The sequence below is a fragment of the Lissotriton vulgaris genome, chromosome 1_1 (genome assembly GCF_964263255.1).
Source record: "Lissotriton vulgaris chromosome 1_1, aLisVul1.2, whole genome shotgun sequence".
NCBI lineage: Eukaryota > Metazoa > Chordata > Amphibia > Caudata > Salamandridae > Lissotriton > Lissotriton vulgaris.
Genome location: NC_141685.1, coordinates 1,928,979,655 through 1,928,992,185, shown reverse-complemented (window position 1 = coordinate 1,928,992,185; position 12,531 = coordinate 1,928,979,655).

The window sequence follows — 12,531 nt, the reverse complement described above, 5'->3', positions numbered from 1 at the left end:
AGTTCAAAAGAGGGTTGTTCCATCACAAACACAATGGATATCCTGTTCAACATCTTACAGGTACCATTGAAAGAAATGTGCTTTAAGCAGGAGGAACATTAGTCACTGTTAGACCTCGCCCTTTTTGCAGGTTTATCCCCAAAATATTTTATCTTTTGCCTCCTATTTTTCGGACCCTGTTTTGGTTAGCTATAGGACTGCGGGCACTTTGCCACTGCTGATCAGTGCTAAAATGCATATGCTCTCTGTGTAAATGGAAAATATGATTGGTTATGCATGATTGGCATATTTCATTTACTGGTATGTCCCTGGTAAAGTTCGCTGAGAGTTGAAAGGCCAGTAAATCAAATGCTACTAGTGGGCTTGCTGCACTGAGTGTGCCACCCATATGGGTAGCCTTGTATGTGTCTCAGATCTACCACTGTAGTGTCTGTGCACACAGTTTTAAACTGCAATGTTGACCTGGCAAGTGCTGCCAGGCCCTAACTTTCCCGTTTCTTACATGTAAGGCACCCCTCAGGGAGGCTCAAGGTACCCTCATGGGCAGGTTGCAGTCTATGTGAAAGGTAGGACATGTGCTGGCGTGTTTTACATGGCCAGATAGTGAAATACTGGGTATTTTGTTTTTATTGTTGAAAGGCTGTCTGTCCCATAGGATAACATTGGGGCTGCACTATAGCATTTTATATGTGTAACATTTTACACCTGTAACTGAACTCTGAACTCGAATTCAATAACACACCTTTTAGTAAAGGTGTTTTTTAAATTTTGCATTTGAAAATGCCACTTTTGAAAGGAGGGCTTTTTCTTACTTGACCATTCTGTGTGTCTCTGTTGCTTGTTTGTGTATTCAGCATCAAGTTTTGGGGGTGACAAGAGATGGGGATGGGCATTCACTCTAGACAGTCACAAGGGGGGGTTGAAGTGTGCCCTGCCTTGCCTGGGTGACTCATCGCTGAGCTGAATAGACCTGGTCTGCATTTAGAATGGTGAGAGGAGTTTCACTAGCACCTGAATAGACTGTGTCTCCTTTGCATAATACTGTCTCCACCACCTGTTGTCATGCTGGACCAGGGAGGACAGAACTGGTTTGGACTGAGATCAGAGACTCTGAAGCAAAGCGAACAATAGGAAAATGGGATAAAAGTATTGGTCTTTAAAGCCCAGGACTTTAGATTTACTTCAGGAAACAAGAGGACCCTGCCAAAGAAAAGAGCTGAAGAGCTGTGTGAGGAGCAATACCTTTTGTGCGTGAGGGGTGGTTTGGCCTGCAGTTGCTGCTTTTGTCTGAGGTGGAGGAAAAAGACTAACTCTTTTTGCCCTGCTACGGTATCCTACTTGTGAAGAATCGCCAAGAACTTGGGAGTGCGGGCCTCCTGTTGGAAGTATCAGGGAGATAAAAGACTTCAGGAAAGATCACTGCTGGATCTAAAAGTAACTTGCCTGGAAGGAGGGCTGGGAGCACTGTGTGAGGAGCGCAGCCCCTGAGGTGTGTTGAGGTGGGACTGCCTGTAGTTGCTGCCCCTGTCTGGAGCAGGAGAAAGGACTGAACTGTTCTTTCTCAGATTGCAAAACAGCATGTGGTAAGTACTGTATTCATCACTTTGAAAAAGGAAGCACGTGGTGAGCGCTTTATTTCCAAATCAGGGAGGAGTGCTTTAAGTTTTGCTCCCTGATCAATGCATGTTTTAAACATCCTGGTGCTGGTCCTCACATTGCGTGCAGTGCTGCACTATGTGTGCTGAGCTATGAAGTGAAATGTGCAGCAGGGGCTGTACTGAAGTGGCCCCTTGCCATGCAGGATCCCGGTGAGGAGAGCTCTGGTGGAGAGGAGCACTGGCCCAGCATCTTCAAGGAAGGCTGCGCAGAGGGAGGGAGCCTGAACGTGACCCCAGCAGGTTGCCATAGCTTCGAAGGAGCCACAGAGGAAACAAGCCCTGCCCGAGGCTTGCCAGAATAAACCAAGTGTAGGATGCGGTGCAGACAGGAGAGGCAGAGAGATAGCTCTCACGCCAGCCGCTGACCAAAATCCTCACCTCCACGAGGTGAGGCCACCTGAGACCAAGAGAGGTCTCCAACGTGATCCCCTCCTTGGGGCCACAAAAAGGAACCGTGGAGAAGACATGCTGCTGTGTGGAGGCCCGTGAGGTCTGCACATACCTGGGGTGGGCACTATTCAGTACTTTTGTGTCCATTGTGGGGCAAGGCCAGGATGGAAACTGTTAGATTTGGGGGTCTCTAGTTGGCACAGGTAGGTACTTGTGACAAATAGGGACCCTTGCCTCTGGTCAGGATAAGGGGATTACACCCCCAAATAAACCTTGCTCACCCCCTTGGTAGCTTGGCACGAGCAGTAAGGCTTATCTCAGAGGCAGTGTGTAAAGCATTTGTGACCACACACAGTAACACAGTGACAACACTATAGATGGACACCACACAAGGTTTTAATATAAAAAATAAGTATACTTTATATAGATTTACCACAAGACCATAAACAACAAAAATACACAATACTGTTACTTTAGGATGGTAGTTTTAGCTTAGTTTAGCTCAGTTCTTAAGATGCAACACTTTGCGTCAATGTACCTTATGATGCGTTGCGCTTCCACAACAAGTAATGTTACAGTGATGGAAATGTGACAAAGTTCCGGTGCAAAGAAATAAAGACGTGAAGATCTTCCAGATGCGGCACGCTTCTCCGGGGATGCAAGAAGTTCTCGGTTCGATGCGTGGACTGCAGCAGCAACACCCTTGTTCAGAAGTGTGATGGCAACAGCTTCAGCTGCGACACTCTTCTCCCACTTTTGCGTGAAGCTTTGCACAATGCGACCACTACAGCGGCGACATCCTTGTTCAGAAATGCGACAGCAGCAGCTCCGACGTCGGCGTGCTTCTTGGGGGATGCAAGGCGCTTTCCTCGATGCGGTGCAATGAGACAGTTCCAGTGGCGACACCCTTGTTCAGAAGTGCGATGGCAGCAAAGGCCACACACTTCATCCTCGTTGCAAGACTCTTCTCACAATGCAGTGCAGTGCGACAACTCCAGCGGCGACACCCTTGATGAGAAGTGCAACGGCAGGCAGCAGCGACGGCGTCACGCTTCCTCTTCGTTGCGAGACGCTTCTCTCGATGCAGTGCACTGTGACAACTCCAGCGGTGACACCCTTGTTCAGAATTGCAACGGCAGAAGCAGCGATGCCGACACGCTTCCTCTTTGTTGCGTCGCGCTTCTAGCTCCTTGCGACAGGCAGTCCCTCAGAAGGCCCAAAACAGTAGCAGGCACTTCCAAAAGAACTCTGGGGAGCTGGGCGTTGAGGTCTCTTGTCCCTGATACTTCAGCAGAAGGCAAGATCTTTTCCAAGCCTTTGGAGATCCTTCACAAGTTTCTCCTCTCTTTGGCAGTAAGGCAACCACTGTAGGAAAATCCCCTAAGCAGCACTTCCGCTTAGAAATAGTCTCTCCTCAGTTTCTTTAGGTTCCTCTCCTCAGCAGAGGTTTCTTCTTCTTTGTCCAAAAGTGATCTAATTTCTTGGGATCAGGGTCCCAATATTTATACTGAAAAAAATGAAAAAAATAAAAAAAATGCTTGGGCGGCGCACCCCAATTGAACAAATTGCAACCAATTCTTTAACAAGTAGTTCTAAAAAAATGTTTTTCTTGATACACGTGTTATAAGTGTGCTACACAGTATGCATGGGCACCCTGTCCCACATTGTGAATAATTATGAGAAAATCAAGCGAACTCTCACTTGATAACCCGTGTGCACTACAAAGAAAATGTCTGTATGATAATCAATTTTAACCTCATTTAAACAGTGTTCATCTCAACAATATATCAATGTGTACAATCAAATGAATGACAAAAAAGCAGTTCAATTTTAGATTGTTATTGTCACAATTCACAAAATAATATACATAACCCAGTCAGTTATATACTTTTGATTTCACATGATCCAACAATAAGGGTTATTTTTTGTGTACATAATATTTGCTCAAATGTGTTGAACTCCAAATCATTTAGAAATAGCCCGATGCATTTCGGGACACCAGTCCCTTCCTCGGGGGCCACTGAAATTAAAACAAACACATATATCGTTTCAGAACACAATCCATGCCAAAATAATGTTAATATACGCCACCAAATTGCAAGAGCCCAGACTAGGGTACCAATCTGTATGTAAAACAAGGTGCGTACCTTAATTCCCACACCCATGTGGTCAGACGATAGGACAAACAAACTGAAGGAAAACGGAAATGGAAAATTTGAAAGTGATAAAGAGACTGATTACACAGTAAAACGAGAAAAGCAAATGAAAACAGGCACTTCAGAAACCTCCAACAAGCACCCAAAGGGATAAACAAACTGGGCGTATACCACTAAGTGGCACAGCACCCAACGGTACCTGAATGCTGCGTAAATGTATTGAAAAGCTGTTAAAACAAACCATAATAGCCCTGAGTATACCGAGATGGACAGAAACGCCATCCACAAAACACAGTACACCAAAACCTCCACCATACCTGTGGATCTCGTAAATGCAAACACACCAAGACTTCTTGAATTTTAGACTGCAACCTGAAAAAATATATATATATCGGCAATGATAAGTACCTATCATTTCACTGCTCTATATGGTGCTGTACCAAAAAGAAATAAAAAGTGCTTACCCTCATAGTACTCGTGAGTCCCTGAGCCACTGAGAGTGCTCCATAAATGCAACACTAAGGAAATCTACGGGGGACTAAAACTGACATTACCACAATGGACAGTACAACCGTTCCGTACACCTACCATTAGATCTACCGAAAGGAACCTACCAAAAAGGTCCACAACAGGCTATCTCTATTCACCGACGTTCAATCCAAACTTGCTGACACTTACTGAAGACCCGGCGATACAAGAAGCGTACACGGACCCGGTCATGTGACCAAATGTATCAGAGTAGAAAGATGACAACCAGCCGGCTGCCCCTTAACATCGTGACTACTCTACGCCATGCCGAAATGAAAAGGCAAAAAGACTCTGAACCTGTGCTATAGATCTACACCGCCGTGAAATAAAAGCGAATACTAAAAACTAAAATACACAACAAGATGCTTGAGAAAGACAGGACAAATGGATCACAATGACAGACATAAATATAAAGACAACGCACAAATACATAAAGTGCACTCCAAGGATGTTAAAACTAGACAAGCCTTTGTATTGATACTTGTTGGACTTGGCCCTTCTGGCAGGTTCACCCCTAATCTTTTTGCTTTTAATCTGTGATCTGTGTTAATGATTTTCTGGTCCCTGCACACTTTTTCCCTGTGTCCCAGAGTAAAGTGCGTGCATGTAGTTAGGCTGGCCTGCTCTCCCATAGGAATGCATGGGGAATGTCTGTGTTCCTGGTAGTTCCTGATGCGTGGGGAGTGCAGACTCGAATTTGGTATGTGCGAGCTTGTGAGAATGAATGCTTCGCAATGATGTATGTGGCATGAGTGTGTCTTGTGCGGAAGTGCCACTTCTAGGAGTTGGCACATTAGAGTAAAATATGCCTGTTGTGTGATTGGCTGGAGCTGGCTGGTGAGCCTGGCTCCAGGAAGGCTGGATGGGTCTGCCCGGTGGTGAGTGTGAGATTAACATGTTGATGGCTGGGGAGGAGTGCACCTGGTCCCTGATGGGGCTGGACTTTCCCCACACAATGCTGGCTCCACCCCCTGTGGTACGACTGATGACCCAAGGCCTGCCAGTGAATGAAATGGGTGGTTGAGCTATCAAGGGGGCTCCAAAACCAGCTGCGACTGGTTTCTCCCCCACCCTGCATCTACAGACAAAGGAATTTACAGTATAAGAAGGGGCTGTGTCCCCATACAATTTGTTCTGCTTTTGGATCCTAGCTGAGGGGGCTGCTGCTGTTGCTGGGGCCAGGAGGCTATTTCTAAATGATCTGGAGTTCAACACATTTGAACAAATATTATGTAGACAAAAAATAACCCTTATTAGTGTATCATGTGAAATCAAAAGTATATAACTGACTGGGTTATGTATATTATTTTGTGAATTGTGTCAATAACAATCTCAAATTGAACTGCTTTTCTTGTCATTCATTTGGTTGTATACATTGATATATTGCAGGGATGAACACTGTTTAAATGAAGTTAAAATTGATTATCATACAGACATTTTCATTGTAGTGCACACGGGTTATCAAGTGAGGTTCGCTTGATTTTCTCATAATTATCCCAATATTTATACCCTAAAATCCTTTGTTCTCTGAGGGGAGAGGGTCCTTTGCCGAGTCCAAACCAGTTCTGGAGTATTCTGTTTACCAGACTTCTTTTTTCCTTTCAAAGTGCAGGGCAGAAACATCAGACGCCCCACAGGAGGTCGAGCCAGCATTGTGGGAGGCAAGCACAGTACTGGAGCATCTTGTGGACAGGATTCCTTCTCTTCTTTCAGTGTGCAGGACAGATACATCAGTCGCACCCCAGGTGGAGCCAGCATTGTGGAAGGCAGGCACTGCCCCATTCAAGGTTCCGGTGCAACTCCTCCTTCCCATCTAGATGCAGATCTCTCTATTCACCACTGGGCTGACTCATCCTGTCTCTTGGAATCCCCCAGCCCTGTCATTAACAAACTCCATACAAGGAATACACAACCTAGCAGAGGCAGGCTTGAAAGTTTAGGCAAGAAAATACCTACTTTCTAAAAGTGGTATTTTTAAACACAGAATGTTAAAACCAACTTCACTAAAAGATGCATTTGATCATTCTGGGGCATATTTACGTCATTTGGCGCATCTCTGCAAATCAGCAGGGATGCGCCAGAACAGATGCTTCAAGTAATCCCGCCCCTTGCGCCACCACAGATGTGTCGCATTTACAATGCGGCGCACTATGGTGCAAGGAGGGGCAGATGCGTGACGCATCTTGAGGCGCACGGGCGGCGTATTGCTGGAGTCGCTTCGCAAGCGCGACACAACTCCTGCAATGCACAGGGGCTGCCCATACCCAACATGGTGCCTCACTCCTTACGCCTGCTTCAAGCAGGCGTAAGGATTTGACGCAGCAGCGTCGTAAAACTGACTCAGTGAAATCTTATAGATTTCACTACGTCAGTTTTACGTGGCTTTACTGCGATGGAACGCCCAACCTGCGACGGAACGCCCACATGAAACCTGACGCAGGTTTCATGTGGCGCAGGGCTTTACAACATGACGCATCTGCCTAGATGCGTCACGTTGTAAATAAGTCGCAACGTGGCGCATGGTTTATGCCGCCGCTGCGTCACAAAAGTGACGCAACGGTGGCGTAAAAGTGTTGCAAGGGGCTTGTAAATCTGCCCCTCTGAGTCCAGGCATGCTAAACTCGAATTTCTACCATGTTCTCTGAGTCCTTTAGGATATAAAATGTAATAATTCTAACAGCCCATTCTGGCCTATGGAGAACAGGTAGCCTTGCAATAGTGAAAAACGAAAATGGGTGTAATTCACTATTAGGACAAGCCACACAAACAGGGCTTGTCCTATTTTATACTTACAATGCACCCTGCCCTTGGGAATACTGTAGGGGTGACTGATATGACGAAATGGGAAGTTTTAGGGACTGGCAAGTGGGTGCACTTGCCCAGTCAGCATGACAGTACCAGACTGCACACAGTCTCTGCAATGGCAGACCTTAGACACACTTTTACAGGCTGCTTCTGTGGGTGGCACAACCAGTGCTGCAAGCCCACTGGCAGCATTTGAATTTACAAGCCCTGGGCACTCCTGGTGCACTGTACTAGGGTCTGACAAGTAAACCAAATAGTCAATCATGAAATCACCAATTAACACATTCATTTACAGTAGGGAGCACTTGCACTGTGGCACTGGATAGCAGAGGCACAGTGCCCAAAGCATCTAACACCAGCAAAAACACATGAGGCAACAGCAAAAATGGAAGGGAGACCCACCCCAATGGTGCCAGGTCTAACAGGAACCAGATCCCGAACTGGCCGCATTAAGAGGACACGGCTTGGAAATTACCACACTGGTTATAGTAGGCGCCCTGCTCAGATTGAGAGATTCATGTGTTGGAACTCAGCATCTTCTGACTGCATTTTCAGGCCCTGATAAAAGGATATATGTTGTATTCATGCCTTGATGTGTTCAAACATATCCTTTTTTTGCTGTGCATGGTCAGAATAGCAAGTACTATTCTCAGAAGCCGCATATTATGTACAATGATGGTGTAAGGCATTAATTTCATAATGTTTGGTGACATGTGCAACTTATAAGTATTTGCCTTATTGCACTAAATATGGTGTTGTAACAATTGCCTAGTTAGAAAAGTGACTTATGATCTACGTATTGTTATGAAAACTGTCTAGTGGCAAAGTTATTTATAGGAAAGTGGTCTTTGAGTTTAATATACAATATATGATATATTTTTATATAACTTTTTGTGGAGTCTTTTTGTGGTGTGTGTAGTGTCTCAATGGTGTGAGTGTGTGTTGGGCAAATGGTTTACACCTTGCCTCTAGGATAAGCCTGAATGCTCTGCCAAGCCCGCTAGGGGGTGGACAGGGGTTATCTTGTGTGTGCAACTCCCTTAAACTGACTTGAGTGGTCGGTCCTGCCTGGCTCAGGTGCATACCCTAGCCAACCAAAAGCCCCATTTATAAGAGTCACGTTTGTGACAGGGTACCGTCTGATTAACTGTATATTAGGCCCTATGTTCTTTGTCACCCACAATGCTTCATTTAGGAGTACATTTTCAATTAAGAATTGAGAGTCTACCTCAAGGTATTCCCAAGAGTAAGGCCAATACAAAATGGTTAATATAGGGTTGGCTCACATTGCCTTACTCATTGGCCTACCTGAGTTCCACCCACATTTTTTTGATTTGTTTGAATCTTCCATAAATTTGACCACATCTCTATTTATCCCTAAACTATTTTAATTTACACTATGTTGTCATGAAAGCACATTTCTAGGCAAAGCTGGACTGGAAGAAATGGGCAATTGGCATTTCTCCAGAAGGCGGGAAGGGTGGGGATCGGTTTTGTTCCTGGAGACCTGTTCATCACTGAGCTGGGGGAACACTGTATTTTGATAATTATTATGGGTTTAAACACCCACTGCAACATTCCTTTTATATCCAGCAGCTTTCTGGAAGCACACAAATCTCAGATAACTCTGAGAAATAATGTTCCTGCTGGAGAGGGATTGGAGTTGTGTCTAAAGGCAGTTTTGACTCGTCTGAGGTAGGGCAGAGGGTTAACATGCCTACAGCAAACAACATGATTATGTGGATGGCGCAGTGAGTTACAGCTTTTGTTACAGAGATCTTTTTGTTACTTGTAGTTCATAAGTAACAATCGTAATGTAGCGCAGTGAGGTCATAGTCGTAATCAATTTTATTGTATAGTTAATAAATACCTTTAGAAATAGTAGCAAGTACTACAATTCTGAGATCTATAAAAACCGCATCATAAACCCATTATAAAAGCGAGTAAAACCAAAGGACTGAGCATAACATGAAACCCACTAAACAGGAAGGGATTACAGACCATGTGGAAATTTTTCGGAGATCATGCCTATATTTGATGAAACAGCTATAAGTAAGACAGAGGTTCTCTTGCTTGAGGCTGGCCCAGTGCATTTCTGATTACACAGGACGACCCAGCATCAAAGTGCAGTCAGTAAATAGCATAGTGCTGGTTAGAAAGTTACAAACAGAATCAGTTTCCACAAATTCCAAGCCTGAAAATGAAGCAGTAAGGATGGGTGTCAAGTTCCATTGCCCGTGCATTCAGGTGGGACGTTTTAAGTTTGTTTACCCAGAGGGGACAAGCATGAAGTTGCAAGCAGTGTGTAACTTTGAGAAGGCTAAGAGTATAGATCTGTGTGCAAATTTCATGAATCCGAAGCCTGACTGTGTTCCCTAAAGTTTTGTGCGCCAGATGCAAGTTTTCCAAGCCGTGTGTCTTGATATGACCTGTTTACCAGTTTTCAGTTACTTGCTAGATGTATTCCGATGATAGATTTTGTAACAGGTCCGGTGAAGATGATGGTCAAAATGGGCAGTGAAGCTTGTTCTAGTTCAGACCTAACGATGTGTTTTTAAAGCTCTATACGGGATGCCCCGGCCTATAGCGGGAAAATCAGAGGCAGCATTGTGCAGAGATTTGTGAGCTGTACACTGGTTTCGGCAGTCCTAAAGCTTTCCGGACAGCGGGTTTTGTAACAGGTCCGGTGGGGATGATAGTCACAGACTGGTTTCGGAAGGCAATGTCCTAGATATGAAGCTGCTGGCAAAAATAAAAGACTGAGGACCTCATGTTTGATGATTGGCCTGCCGCGGTCCAAGCTGAGCGTGTTGAAGCAGTTCAAATAAAAGGGTAGGCATTAAGGGCAATGGTAGCTGCGTTTAGCAGTGCAGTGCTGCAGCGCTGGGCGAAGCTTACTGAGCCTATTTTGGTCGCTGCTGTCCAAAGAAATTGAACAGTTTTGATGGTTAGTTGAGAATTTTGTGGGTTCAGGGTGGCAATTACTGCCTGCCAGCATGTACGCACACCTAGCATGATTAGGTCAGCACAGAGTATAGATTTCCTTTGTTGCAGTAGCTGAGGACAAATAATTGAAACATGGATTAAGGTTTCTTTTCCTTGTCCGCATAGATGGCAGCTTGTGTCATGAGTGGCAGAGTGGTGCCCAGACGGGAGATGATCTAAAAAATTCTACTCTCCCATTCTTAGAGCCACAAACCGGGCTTTAATTCTTTTTTAGGTAAGTACAGATTATGTAATTCTGTTGCTTGGTTGAGGAGGACAAATTCATGACTGATGACGTGTAGGCGCATTTGCACAGAACTGCCTGATCCTCTATTTTTGACTTTGTTTGGCCCTGGAGGATGTTGATTTCTCGAAGACCCGCTGGGAAAGATGTTTACTCCAGGCTTCTGTTAATGCGAAATCCCTCAGTTTGGTGTCAAGAGGTTGTCTGTATGATGATCTCAGGCAACAACTTCAACTGGCCCAGAGTTGTTTTATGATGTTACATTCTAGTCTCACTTGAGCCGGCGATGCTCTCTTTGGAAGGGGCAAGGTCGCTTTGTAAATTTTGGTGAATAGTTTTTCCAATGAGCCCACATCCTATCCTATGGTGATTTATCTTCCATAGGTCAGAGTTGGGCCGATTTTTGCCTTCATCACCTGGAGGAGCGGGCCGAGGCTGGGACCTTGTAACTTGGACGAGAGAACAAACATTAATCTGGAGCCCCTGATGTTTATGGAGCGTATGTGAGGGGTGAATAACCATTTGCTGTCTATAAGGATTCCAAAATACGTATAGTCTTTACTATGCTGAAGTCCTGTGCCTTAGAGATGCCACAAATTAGCCAGGTTCGGTTTTAGGCTGAATGACATCATCGTGGCTTTTGCTTGGTTGATGTCTAGCATGTTTTCCATTGTGTAATTGTGAAGAGCCGTCAGTAACCATTGCAGACCTGTCTTCGTCTGGCTACGAGGAGTACAAGGTCATCTGCACATAGAAGATGAGGCATTATTTGGCCTACTAGCTTGGGAGGGCTGGCACTTTACTTCTTCAAGATGGTAAGACATATCTGCTATATAAATAGTAAAAAGTAGGGGATCCAGCACACAACCTTGCTTCAGTCCGGGGTTTGTGTGGATCGTCCTTGAAATGCAGTGGCCATTGCTCAGATTGGTGTGCACCCAGGTACTCATGTACAGTTCCATTACTGCCCTCTGCAAAGTGTCGGCAGGCCCCAGTCCCGCAACTTCCACCCCAGCGGCCCTCTGGGTGTATTATGGAATGCTTCCTTAAAGTCCACAAAGCAGGAGTAGAGCGCCCGTTTGCTTCTAGTTGCTTTGTTGCACATTAGGGAAAGAGCTATCAAATCGAAGAAGTGCCACATTAATCTGTAAAGCCACATTGGTACTTGGAACCAATCTTTAGATCTTCTGCCCAGGATCTAAGATCGTCAAGAGGTAGGCTGGCATACATTTTGGCATCATTATCGATTAATGCAATCAACCCATATTGGGGTGGTTCTGATTTCACGCCACCTTAAAAATCAGTTAGATAATAGAGCCTCTCCAAGAGTCTGGAATGGAAATAACTGCTTAGCAGTATTTGGAAAGTGATGGAAATGCCTTGGACCAGAGCACAGGCTCGGAGGTAAACAGAGCAGTGAGAAGCCTGTTGGGGTCAGGAGCTCCCTCTTTCCGTAATCCTCTAAATTTAAAATGCACAGCATTCTCCCATGTTGCTGGCAATATCGGGAAAGGTTTAGAATACAAATCATGTTGTTCTGAGTCGTAGGTCATTTGCTTAGTGCCCTGCTGGATGTCAAGGGGCACGCCGGACGAACAGAGAAATGAGCAGACTAGAATGAGACACACGCAGGTTCTGAGATGTTTGCTTTGACACATCTCCTACTGCCTATTGTGGCTTGATTGATCAGTGACTAGAATGTTTTTGAGTTCCTTCCCATGCTTGTGACTAGCAATTGCCGCCAGAAATCCTCACGTTTTTTCAC